The sequence below is a fragment of the Delphinus delphis genome, chromosome 19, assembly GCF_949987515.2.
Source record: "Delphinus delphis chromosome 19, mDelDel1.2, whole genome shotgun sequence".
Classification (NCBI taxonomy): domain Eukaryota; kingdom Metazoa; phylum Chordata; class Mammalia; order Artiodactyla; family Delphinidae; genus Delphinus; species Delphinus delphis.
The window spans coordinates 904,554-917,482 of NC_082701.1; positions in this window are offsets into that span (position 1 = coordinate 904,554).

Below are 12,929 nucleotides of genomic sequence, written 5' to 3' on the forward strand. Positions count from 1 at the left end.
GGGAGAGGGGTGGGGACAGATGACTGTGGAGGGAGATGGGAGGGGGAGAAGCAGCAGCACAGGAAGAGGAGGAGGGGGAGGGGGAGGGGAAGGATGAGGGGGAGGATGAGGGGGAGGGGGAGGATGAATGTGGGTACTATTTTCATGAATGGTTGAAAGCAGAGGTTCCCAAATGATGGGCCACAGACCCCGAAGGGACAGTGACTGATTGTCAGGGTCTCAAAGTCTTGGAGAAGCAGCTCTGCCCACAGACAGAGTAAATGCCGTGTCTTGCATGCACAGGCAGAGCTCAGAGAGTTGGCGGGTTCAGTTCCAGACCAGCAAGATAAAGCGAATATCACAATAAAGCAAGTCACACAAAGTTTCTGGTTTCCCCAATACATATAAAAGTTATGTTTACATTATACTGTAGTCTGTTGAGTGTGCAATAGCTTTATGTCTAAAAAAAGATGTGCATACCTTAATTTGAAAATACTTTATTGGATTTCCCTGGTGGCGCAGTGGTTGCGAGTCGGCCTGCCAATGCAGGGGACACGGGTTCGTGCCCCGGTCTGGGAAGATCCCACATGCCGCGGAGCGGCTGGACCCGTGAGCCATGGCCACTGAGCCTGCGCGTCCGGAGCCTGTGCTCCGCAACGGGAGAGGCCACAACAGTGAGAGTCCCGCATACTGCAAAAAAAAAAAAAAAAAAAAAAGAGAATACTTTATTGCTAAAAAATGCTAAGCATCATCTGAGCCTTCAGTGAGTTGTAATCTTTTTGCAGTGGTAACATCAAAGATCACCGATCACTGACCACCATGACAAGTACAGTAGTAATAACGAAAAATTTGAAATATGACGAGAACTACCAAAATGTGACACAGAGATGTGAAGTGAGCAAATGCTGGTGGGAAAAGGGTTGCCACAAACCTTCAGTTTGTAAAAAAAATGCAATATCTGTGAAGCACAATAAAGTGAAGTGCAATAAAACAAGGTCTGTGTGGGTACAGATTACTGGTTTTTGAAATTGTGTAGGTGCCGTTGTGATGAATCGACCACGTGTATGTTCCAAAGCACTACGGAATTCGTAGTCACTTTCGGCGGACTCTGTGCGTTCTCAGTCAGTGTGTACTAAGTGGCAATCACCAGGATGCGCGCTCTGAAAAAACAAGGCCCTTTCTGAACCCGGGAGGCTTCCCATCCAAAAGCTGTAGAAATGTGAGGTCTTCATAGGCCTCTGCTGCTCTTTTCCTCCACCGGGAAATCAAGGCCGTTGGCCTTTTAGATTCTGTGTTTTCAGAGCAGAGTTGGGCAGACAGAGCCGGGTGATGTGGAAATCTCATTTTCCGGCTGCCAGATCGCGGAGTTCTACTCTCTCCCTTGGAGAACACCCAGAGATGGTGGGAAAGAGCCAGTCTTGGTCTGCACAGCACCCCTGCTCAGAAAAGTAACCCTGTGGCAGACGTGAAACCTGATCTCCTTCAACCTTCAGAATCTCATCTTTAGCTTCCTGACCTTGTAGGCTGGGTCGGCTTTTTCTGTTCTTATTCTCAATCAGATTTTTTAAAAAATAAATTTATTTATTTATTTATGTTGGCTGTGTTGCGTCTTTGTTTCTGTGCGAGGGCTTTCTCTAGTTGTGGCAAGCGGGGGCTACTCTTCATTGCGGTGCGCGGGCCTCTCACTGTTGCAGCCTCTTTTGTTGCGGAGCATGAGCTCCAGACGCGCAGGCTCAGTGGTTGTGGCTCACGGGCCCAGTTGCTCCGCGGCATGTGGGATCTTCCCAGACCAGGGCTTGAACCCGTGTCCCCTGCATTAGCAGGCAGATTCTCAACCACTGCGCCACCAGGGAAGCCCCCAATCAGAGTTTTATAAGCAGATCCTTTGCTTCTGGAAATGGAGCAACTGGGCCAGGAATGGGAACTGGCTAGTGACTGGTTAGCATGACACCTGACCCTGGCAGCGTGTCGGCAGAGAAGAGCTGCCTTCCATGGAATCCCACCCTGCCCGGGCAGCCTCCCAGCTGCCCGGGCAGCCTCCCAGCTGCACTGTCCCAAGTCCCCGTGTGCATCAGAAAGATACCTATTTCTACAGACTGATCAGGAATGAGATCGTGAAATGAAAGAGCAATTGCTCTTGACGACTTTTCTGAAAATTTGACTTTAAAATTTATTTGTCAACCTAAAACTGCTCTAAAAATATGGCCTATGAATTAAAAAATGAAAAATTTAAAAATGCAAAAAAATTATAATGGGATCACAATTTCTCCTTTATTTTCCCCTTGACCACAAAATCATAATGCACAAATTTAATAAAAAGACCCAAAGAATCATACACACCATTTGGATACGTTTTAAAACTGCTTTCAATGAATGAATAAGTTGTATTAAAGGAGGATTTTGTCCCCCTTAATGGATGACACTCACATCTCCAGGTGCAGAAAAAGAGACCTCATTTCTGGTTCAGGTTCACGGCATTCAACCTCCCGGGGCCAGGGTGGGGTGAGGGTGTGGTGTGGTGTATGGTCACCAGGACCATTTCCGGTGATTGTCATGAAGATTCCATGCCCAGAGAAGCATACACACACAGTCATGTGTTTTTGGAGCCTCCGGGGCAGTGCACCCCTGAAGGTTAGGTGGAGCAGGGCCTGACCTTAAATAGTATCCCATCTCCCTGTGAGAAAGTTTTTCTCCTCTTCGTGCCTTTCGTCCCTTCCGATTAAGGGTTCTGCTTGGTTCTGCTCCTCTGGCTCTGACATCCCAGACGTACTTGCCAGCCTATCCCTTTAACAGGGCAAGGCCTGGCGTCCAGAGCGCTCAGGAGGCGGCAGCACCTGGCCAGAAGTCAACCATGAGATTCCGCGTTCCGTGGATTCGCCTTGATCATAACTTTCTACTTCTGTGCACGATATTGGATTTCCACGTACTGCATGGGGTTGACAAAGATTTTTCTTTTAAATGAAATGCATTTCAGTAAACAAGTCAATCAGTTCGTTTACAGAAAAAAATGTTAATAATATTAACAAGTGGCACCTAGATGTGGCCAAAAAAATATGTGCACACACATAGAGTTACACACGAGGCTTGGAGATTTATTTATTCATTTATTCGTTTATTTATTCATTCATTTATTGGCTTGTTTGTTTGTTTACTTACTTGTTTCGGGGTCGAGAATACCCACCGTACAGTCTCTGAATTGCAGGGGGCTTATAAAGGGTTGGGTCTCTCTTGCGCGTGTGGAGGTTAAAGGCACCGAGCCTGCAGGCGCCATCCATGCAGTTTCGGGATCCAGCCGCTAGATGGCGCTCTCCCCTTGTGTCCGAGCAGGTAGCTAAGACAACGAACGGCTCCGCACCGAGAGTTATGCCACCATTTTCTGAACTTAATCCAAACCTTTATTTCTAACAGATTCCACAAATGTCCCCTACCGTACAGGGCTCAACCCAAATGTCACCCCATCAGAGAGGCCGCCCCCACTCTCTTAGCCCTGATCCTATTTTATGGGCCTCATCGCACCTGCACCTACCTCAGGTGTGTGTTACCGGGTTCCATCCCCAGCCCCTCCCACCGGAAGGTCCGTTCCTGGGGGCCTTTCGCCGGAACGGCCTCTGACGCGCAGTGGGCGCTCAACAGGTAACTTTCAATTAGGTTAAAGCTTAGCTGAGGGTGGCAGGTGATCCTGGGATCGTGACAGCAGTCAGGCCCCTGCACCTGCAGGCTGGGTGGTTTGGGGCAAGTTATTTGTTTTCTCCCAAACTCCAACTTCTCGTGCATGCCGTGGAAAAAAGAATCTATTCCATCGGGTCATTCTGAAGAGAAGGTTGGAGACCACACACCTGAAGTGCCCCTCCAGCACCTGGCAGGTGGCTGACACCTAACACGTGTGAGTGATTCTCCACATTTTTCTGGGGCAATAATTCAGGATAAACACAAAATTCACACTAAAAATGTGACAACATTGTTCTCTGCTGAGTTCTCCTGCAGAGTGTTCAGAAATAGACAATTAACTCAGAACACCCGGTAGAGAAGGACTGGAACAGGCCCTTGTGAACTAGTGTGTCTGGTCTGGGCAGTTTCGGGGCTGGGTTTCAAATGCCACTTCCTTGGGAAAGCCTTCCCTCATCACTGGCCCCACCAGCTCAGCCGCCCCTCTAGGCTCAGCCCTTTAAATTTCTATTTACATCCTCCACGTCTAGCTCTCCCATTCCCTGTTGACCCTCACTTGCTAGTGGACAGTATCTGAAAGTTGAAGCGGTTGGTTCTCAGCCACAGTCAGAGTGTCCACAGCACCAAGATGGCTGCATCAGAAGAGCAGGGCGGTTACGTTCCATCCCAGAATACGCCAGAACCTACATCTGTGCGCTGGGCGTTTCCATGGCAACCAGCTGGGCCCTGCTGCGGAGAATTTGTTTCTCTAAACGGACCCCCGAGTTAATTACAGATGTGCCTCTTTAAGGCAGGGAACTTCCTGGGAAGTCATGGTTTGTGAATTCATGGAGCTGGGTCTCTGCTGTTGAGAAGTTCATTCTCAAAGACAGAAAGACTGCAGGAGGGGACGGGTGCATGCCCGCATACGAGGTTGTGAGCCCCAAATGGGAGAGCCTGCAGCCCTGCCCCCCCGCCCCCAGCCTCCTCTCCCGCTGCCCCAGACACCGGCTCAGACCTGGTGCCCGGGGCCTGTCCTCTCCCCGCCTTTCCCTCCGCCCATCACCGGGTAAGCTTTCAGAGGTAATTGCTAGATTCTCCACATTTTTCCTCTTTCTAGCTAGAGATGATGGGATTGCAGAGCAATCTGCAATGTTCTCTGGCCAAAGAACTGTCTCCATATATATCTGCCGCTTAATTATCGGCCTCCTGATTGCACAGTCCTCCCAGCGGGACACACCTGCTCTGCCTTCGGAAGCCTGGCATGTGTGTGTGTGTGTGTGTGTGTGTGTGTGTGTGTGTGTGGCAGCTATCTTTTTTCTTCCTGCTATAAATGTTGTCTGTTCATGTAAATGCGTTTGAACTATGTGAACTATGGTGGGATTTTGGTGCTTCTTTTAAAGAAATGAATTTAACCCTCTTTGGACTGCTGTCCCAAAGGAAAGCCCTTCCTCCTATAAGGAGCGTGTGCCAATGACTGCAACCAGGAAAGGCTGAAGGCATGGCTTCCTTTCTGTCTAGCGTCCCCCCTGTGTCGGAGCACACCAGCAGACTCCCTGGGAGTTGAGATCGCGCCGGGGCTGTTTTCTCCTCTCCCCAGGTTCCCGGGGTGGGTCCACCCTGAGCCTGAACCCCAGGCTTGAGTCCTGAGGACCCCGGGGATCAATGGGAAGGTCTTCTGTGCTCGGAGTGAATGGGAGACACATGACTGTCTCACGCTATCCCTCCCTCTCCCCTTCACGCCTGCCAGCCTCTCCCGACTCTGCCCACACCATCGTCCGGTCTGCTGCACCCTGGTGCGCCCGTGGCCTCTCCTTAGTCTCTGTCCCTCAGCCCACCCCCTCGAGTCAAAGCATCTGTTGACCACTCTGCTGGCTTCCGGATGCAAGCCTCCCTTCTGGAATCTTTCCGCCCCTTAGCTCCCCATCCTGCCCCTTCCCCGTCTCCATCCAAGCTCCTGGAGCCCAGCCCAACATCCTATTTCTTAAGAATTTACTGATTAAACAAATTGTTGGTCCTTATATTGCCTCTGATGAAAGTGACCCCTTCATCAGGACACAGATCTTTCAAGAGGTGCGACATTAGCTAACATTTATTTTACTATTACTCTGTGCCAGGTGCTGGCTAAGAACCCTACACCAGTGTCTTCATTTAATCCCCATGACAACCCAGAGAGTGATCCTTACTATCTTTTGGTGGGTGAGGAAAAGGGAGAGCACGATGGTGCCTGGAAACAAACACAAGCCGTCTGACTTCAGACCTTCCGGAATTAACCGTGACGTTATGCATCCTGAGAGCTGACCTCTTCGATGCTGCTTCGTTTAGGTTCTCAAATCCGCATCTGGACAGGTCTGCTCTGAGATCATTAAGTACATGTGTGTGGAGCATCTCCTGCCGTGAGGTGAGCTGTGCAGTTCGTGAGATGAAGCAGAGGACTGGCCTCCATCCTCATGGGCCTGGGTGGGATAAGAAGCCACCAGCACAGGGCTCTCTGAGGGGTGACCACCCCTCCATCCCCATTGGGCCTCCAGTCGGCTCCACCTGGGCAGGGGAACAGCCTCCCCCTTGTCTCATAGCCCAGCCTCTCTCCCTGCTCCTCCCCTGATCTGGGCTGTGGCCTGGGGGACCATTGTCAAAAATGTCATACGACTTACAGCAAAAAAAAGAAAAAATCAAAAAAATAGGCAAAGGATCTGAATATACATTTTTCCAAAGAAGACATGCAGATGGCCACGTACAGGAAAAGATGCTCCTCATCGCTAATCATCAGGAAAAGGCAAGTCAAAACCACAGTGAGATCGTCTCACGCCGTCAGAATGGCTATTATCAAAAAACCAAAAAATAACAAGTGTTGGCAATGACGTGGAGAAAAGGGAACCCTAGTACACATTTGTGGGAATGTAAATTGGTGCAGCCGCTATGGAAAACAGTATGGAGGTTCCTCAAAAAATTAAAAATAGAACTACCATAAGATTCAGCAATTCAATTTTAGTTCTGGGTATTTATCAGAAGAAAATGAAAACACTAATTTGAAAAGATATATAGATATCCCCACGTTTACTGCAGCATTATTTACAATAGCCAAGACATTGAAACAACCTAGATGTCCATTGATGGATGAATGAATGAAGAAGACGTGGTATATACATATATATATATTATATCCATACAATGGAATATTGTATACATTGTATATATTCCATACAATGGAATAGCAAACAATGAAATCTTGCCATCTGTGACAGTATGGATGGACCCTGAGGGCCTTATGCCAAGTGAAATAAGTCAGACAGAAAAAGAGAAATGCTGTATCATTTCACTTACATATGGAATCTAAAACAACAATAACAAAACCAAAACCAAAAAAAGACAACAAACAAACAAAAAACTGAGTTCATGGATATAGAGAACAGATTGGGGGGTGACTGAGGTGGATAAAATGAATAAAGAGGGTCAAAAGGTACACGTTTCCAGGTATAAAATGAATGCGTCCTGGGGCGTGACGTGCAGCATGGCAGCTCTAGTTAGCAACACTGTACCGCGTATCTGAACGTAGCTAGGAGAGGGGATCTTGACTGTTCTCATTATGAGAAAAAGAAATGTATAACTGCGTGTGGTGACGGATGTCACCTTGGAATTATTGTGGCGACCATTTTGCAGTGCATACAAATATCGAGTCATTACACTGCACACCTGAGACTATTATAATGTTATGTCAATCATACCTCAATGAAAAAAAAAATGAGTCCGGCCTGAAACCTCTTTGGCTCCCCACTGCCTCCAAAAGGACATCCAAAATCCTTAGTCTGGAGCTCAAAGTTCTTTGGTTTCTGGCCCCAACCTATGTCTCTAGTCTCTGTGCCCCAGTGAACCCGCGATTCCCAAATGCACAAAGCTCCCCACCCCGCATGGTGTGGCTAGAAAGCCCCTCCTACCAGGGCACCCCCATTCCCCCTTCACCTGAACGAAGAGCCCCACTAGCCCTCCCGGTCGCTCCTCCTTTAGTCCACTGTGGCCCCTTAGACTGCCCTCCACGGTGGCGCTTGCACGGTAGTGATGTGTCACGGTTAGCTCCCCACGCTGATGATTCCACTGGGCCGTGTAGGGCAATGTCCACCTCTGCAGGAAATGCACAGTAAGAGTGCAAGGGTGACGGGGCATCGAATCACCAGTTTACTGCCCTGGGACCACAGGTCCCAAGCCGTGTACTGTGGTGCCCCAGAGCACTGCAGTGAACTCCCAGGGGTGCCACAGGATGTTTTAAAATCTAAGGGAAACACGGCAGCATCTATCAGACTACTGCTATTACGCCTCCCTGGAAGTGGGCTGCCAGTTTTGCTCTGGGCCTCTCCAAAGCTGGCAAAGAAGGGACCATTCTTGAGCCATTTAGCCAGGGAAGGCTTCTTAGAGGAAGCTTGCGATATGTTTAATGTCCTTGGAGCAGAGGGAAATCACAGGGACCAGAAAGCGTAACAACATTGATGTTCACTGCTCAGACACAGGTCTTGAAAATGAAGATAAGATCAAAGATAAGAAAACGAAAATAGGGGAGGCTTGGCAAAGTGTTACTAGGAGATGTTTTCCTTGGAATCAGCCCAAATGTTCACAGGTTCCTCTGCACTTCTGCAAGCCGATGTCCGTTATTCGGAAGCAAATGCACATGAGGCGATGTCAAAGTCACAAAGGGAATAAGCTTGTTCCTTTCTATCCCAAGGCAATGTATTAAAGAGAAGGAAATCAATACATTGGCCATAAGAGGGCAGAGTTGTTAGCTTTTTTTTCCTTATAAAATTGGAGAAGCATTCGAAATTTGAAAAACAAAAAATGCTCCTTTGTGGGTGCAAGTTCTAGGTTGAATGGACAAGTGAATAATTTGATAAAGGCAGGGGGTAAATGCCAAGTACAGGCTTTCCACTCCCAAAACCAATACTCCAGGTACAGGCTGCTATAGATCGGCTTAAGGCCGGGAAATCGCCTTAGGTTACAGGTTTATGTCATCTTCTTGACAAACCGAACAGACAAATGCACAAGGCCCACGCGGAGGGCAATGATGGTCTCCAGCCATCGGCGCCGGAGTTTTGAATCAATTCTTTAAGAACCCCTTTCCCTTGGTGTACCACAGGCGTAACGCTTTTGAAAGGGACTGTCAAAAGCTTTTCCACACGTTCACCTTCATCCATCAAAAACACAGCTTAGCCACTTGCACCTTTAAAGCCATTTGGAATCCTCTCCCAAGAACACGTGGTTTAGTGGTCCCCTTGTAGGGCCCTCAAGGAAGGTCTTAGAGAAGGATGGTCTACGGCTACCTGGACAAACTTTGACTTGTAGATTTGCCTTAACCGGTATTCCCTATATTTATTTGACTGCGGGCCCCCTTCCCTTTTCCCTGTCATGTAATGCCTGTTAATACAGCACATTCTTCAAGGAAAAAAAGACATTGCAATCTTACAGGGTCTGGAAATAACCCAAATGTCCACCCACTGGGGACTGGGCACATGTATACAACAGGGCATATGCAGCTACACAGTAATGACCGAGGGACAGAAACCAGAGCAGAGGAGGAGAGGTTTCTCTGGACCGCCGTCTTCCACCTCATCAATGAAGAAAGGGTGATATTAGAACATCAGCGTTTTGCAACCATCACAGTAAAATAACGGACTTGGGCCGTGGCAATCACTGGTCACCAGCTTCACAAAGAAAGACGGCAGGGCTTTCAAGCCTCCGGAAGGAGCGTTGTTGCCGGTGGATCAGGCCTGCATCCAATCAATGGGCCAGGAAGAGCCACTGGTGGCTTCCAAGGGTCCAGAGCCCCTTGCGGCCTGGGGGGCGGGGAGCCGTGTCTCAGGACCGTGGACGCTGCCTCTCCCTCGCCTCCCCTGTGGGGCTGTGACTTCCAGCTACCAGGCAGCCTCTGCGTCCCCTCCCGGCTGGATTTCTGAGCTGCCCTCGGGGACTTTGAATTTCTCACCAGCCAGTTGAGTCGGGGCTCAAAGTCAGATTTAATTTGATTTAGAGAAACAAGGCGGCACTTGTCGCGTTTAAGTGTGGTGAAGGGAAATTCATTTACACGCCACATTTTTCTTTGCACCTCATGCAGCCACCAGGACAAGAGCTCACACATACGGTGCTTCCAGAAATGTTGTGCTGAGCAAACGAAAACGTCCTCCCTCCTTTCCAGCCAGCCAGCGGGGTCTCACTGCCCACGGCCATTGCCCCAGGTGTCCTGGGAGAATGAGATCTGGGGGCCAGAGCTGGCCGTGAGCTCATCCCCAGGAGCTGAGCCCGACGCTGGGATCAGCTGGTGAGGATGCGGCAGACGAGCCCCGGTCACGTGCTCACTGGTCAGTCCACACGTGGGCTGAGTCCTCCACGTGCTAACAGGCAGAAAGAGCGCGGTGAGGGTCCCCCACTGACCGCGCCTCAGTCAGGAAGGTCGGGTCTTGTTCTGCGGCCACTTCCAACACTGGCTGTGTGACATAATGGGAAACACATACACTGGTGTCCGCCCCCCGTTCCTGGCACAGAGCTCCTAACACCCTGGTAATTTCCTGGGTGACCGGAGGGTCTTTTGTTCTAATGAGGCCACTCTGCGTGGGCTCCTGGGCAGCTCCAGGATGGGGGCTGGTCCCCTGAAAGGCCAAGCCATCCATGACCAGAAGCTGGGAACTTTGAGCCGCACCACCCTCCACCCTCTGAGAAGGGGAGGGGGCTGGAGACTGAGTTAACGATCCGTCATGCCTCAGTGACGCAGCCGCCGTGAAAACCCTGAAGTACGGGCTGTGGAGGGCTTCCAGGTTGGCGAACATGCCTGTGTGCGGGGAGGGTGATGCGTGCCAGCTACGCAGGGACAGCACTCCCTGTGCTCAGGCCCCTCCCAGATCTCACCCCTTGTATCTCTTCATCCGGCTACTCACCTAAATCCTTTTTCACACCCGATATTATGTAATAAACTGGTAAGTGCAAGTTAGTGTTTCCTTGAGTTCTAGCAAGGGGTCAGACCCAAGGTAGAGAGTCACAGGAGCTTCTAATCTGTAGCCAAGTCGGACAGAAGTTGTGGGTCACCTGGGGACCTATGTCTTGTGATTGGCGTCTGAAGTGGTGAGGGCAGTCTTGTGGGACTGAGCCCTCAGTCTGTGGGGTCTGTGCTGACTCTACAGAGTGTCAGGAATGAGTTGAATTGTAGGACACTCAGCCGGTGTCACTGAGAGTTGTTTGGTGTCAGGAAAACCCCACACAGCTGGTGTCAGAAGTATTGTGAATGGGTAAAGGAAGAAACAGTGAGCTTTTCCTACGCAGGCTGGCATCATGAGTAGAGAGGGGAGACAAAGACTCAGGGTTAACAAGCAGCTTTCAGGGGAACAAACCTCGCTTTTCTTTCCCACTTAATGAGAGATTTCCTTCTCTATCTTTGAATTTTTTTTTTTTTTTTTTTTTTTTGCGGTACGCGGGCCTCTCACTGTTGTGGCCTCTCCCGTTGCGGAGCACAGGTTCCGGATACGCAGGCTCAGTGACCATGGCTCATGGGCCCAGCCGCTCCGCGGCATGTGGGATCTTCCCGGACCGGGGCACGAACCCGTGTCCCCTGCATCGGCAGGCGGACTCTCAACCACTGCGCCACCAGGGAAGCCCTCTGTCTGTCTGTGGATGGAACCTGGACTCTCTCTCTGATTATGGAAGTGGGTGCTTTGGCCATGGTGGGCGTTTAGCACTGCAGACACCAGCCATTTGAAACAGGACTTGCAGAGAACTGCAAATGTGATACTATCTGTGTGATCGTGAGCAAGTTCTTACCCTCTCTAGGTCTCAGTGTCCTTCTATGTGCAGAATTGAGAGTGTTAAATGAGATAATGCTTGCAAAGCACCTACTATGTGCCTAGCACTCTAAAAAGGGCTTTACATGCCTGTTGATAAGGCCGACACCTGGGGACGCCCATCTGCTGGAGGTGGAGCTGAAGTCACAGTGTTTAAACTGACAACAAGACGAAACTTGGCACAAAAGCGTGTCTGGATTCGCGATGGCGAGTCCATTTTCCCCAAACCTATCCCTGACCTTGTAGGACAGCCCTCTTCCAATCCTCATTCACTTAGGGCACCGAGAATTGCTTTGGATTTAATATGTGGTACTCACCTGGAGCCTCTTGTGGGGGGGGGTTAGACTTTAATTTAGTCTTTGTACCATTTTGTTATAAAAATAACTTAATCCAAGGAGGACTTTACCATTTACATTAAAAAAAAATAGACTTCATAGCATTTTCACGCAGATTCTCTTGCATCTGAAATGGAGTAGGGGGTTGACGTTTGACCGCGAGTGGATTTAAGATGAACATTGACCCAAGTGCAACCTGCTGAGAGGACTGTGACACGTGGCCTCCTTGTCGCCTGATCAGAAACCTCCAAAGCCCTCAGTCCTTGTTCTTACAAGTGCTGAGTATGGAATGACTTATTCAAAGATCAGTGGTGAGGATCGGGTTAAACTCTGCACTCTGAGCCCTGAGACTGCAAGGTCGTTTCTGAGCAGCCATCAGGTGTACTCGGGGCCAGAGGCCCACCCTGGGTCCCGACAGTGGTGTGGAGAGCACATCGCTCCAGGATGCTGGGCGCTGCCATCCTCTTTCTCAAGGGCAGGCTCTTGCTGCAGCCCGGTGAACACCAGCTCATCAGGGAAGGGGTCCAGGAACAGAAAGGCTGGGCCTGAGCCCATGGGCTTAACATCTTGCCCGAAGCACAGCCTCGTCTAAGGAGGCGGAGCCTGGGGGAGGAGCAACGAGAAAGGAGGAGGAGCAACGAGAAAGCCTTGTACCGTTTCCCCTTCCTGTCCTGCATTTCGTTTGGGAAGCCACTACTCCCTGACTAGACTCAGGAGAAGGGGCTTTATTCCCAAGTCCAAGGCAGATCTAAGCCAGTGGCTCTCAACACTGTTTCGTGTTATCACTACCTTGGGAGCTTTAAAAAATTCAGCTCCCTGGAGCACCGCACAGCCTGACCTTACCTGGAAGCTTGTCAGAGAAACAGACTCTCGGGTTGCACCTCAACACCAAGTCAGAATCTCGGGGCCAGGAGAACAAAGCCAATCATGGTGTGGCAGATCCTGTTTTCCAAGGATGGTTACCATTACAGATCCCATCTCTCCTTCTTCCCTCCCAGTGGGAATGCTCTCACACAGTGAACCAGCAGGATCTATGTTCCCTCCCCTTAAGTCTGGGTGGTCTGGTGATTGTGATGGAAATGACACCAGGTAGCTTCCCAGGTAACTTTAAAGAAAGGCAATACAGCTTCTGTCTGTCTCTTGGGAAGCTCCTTCTTAA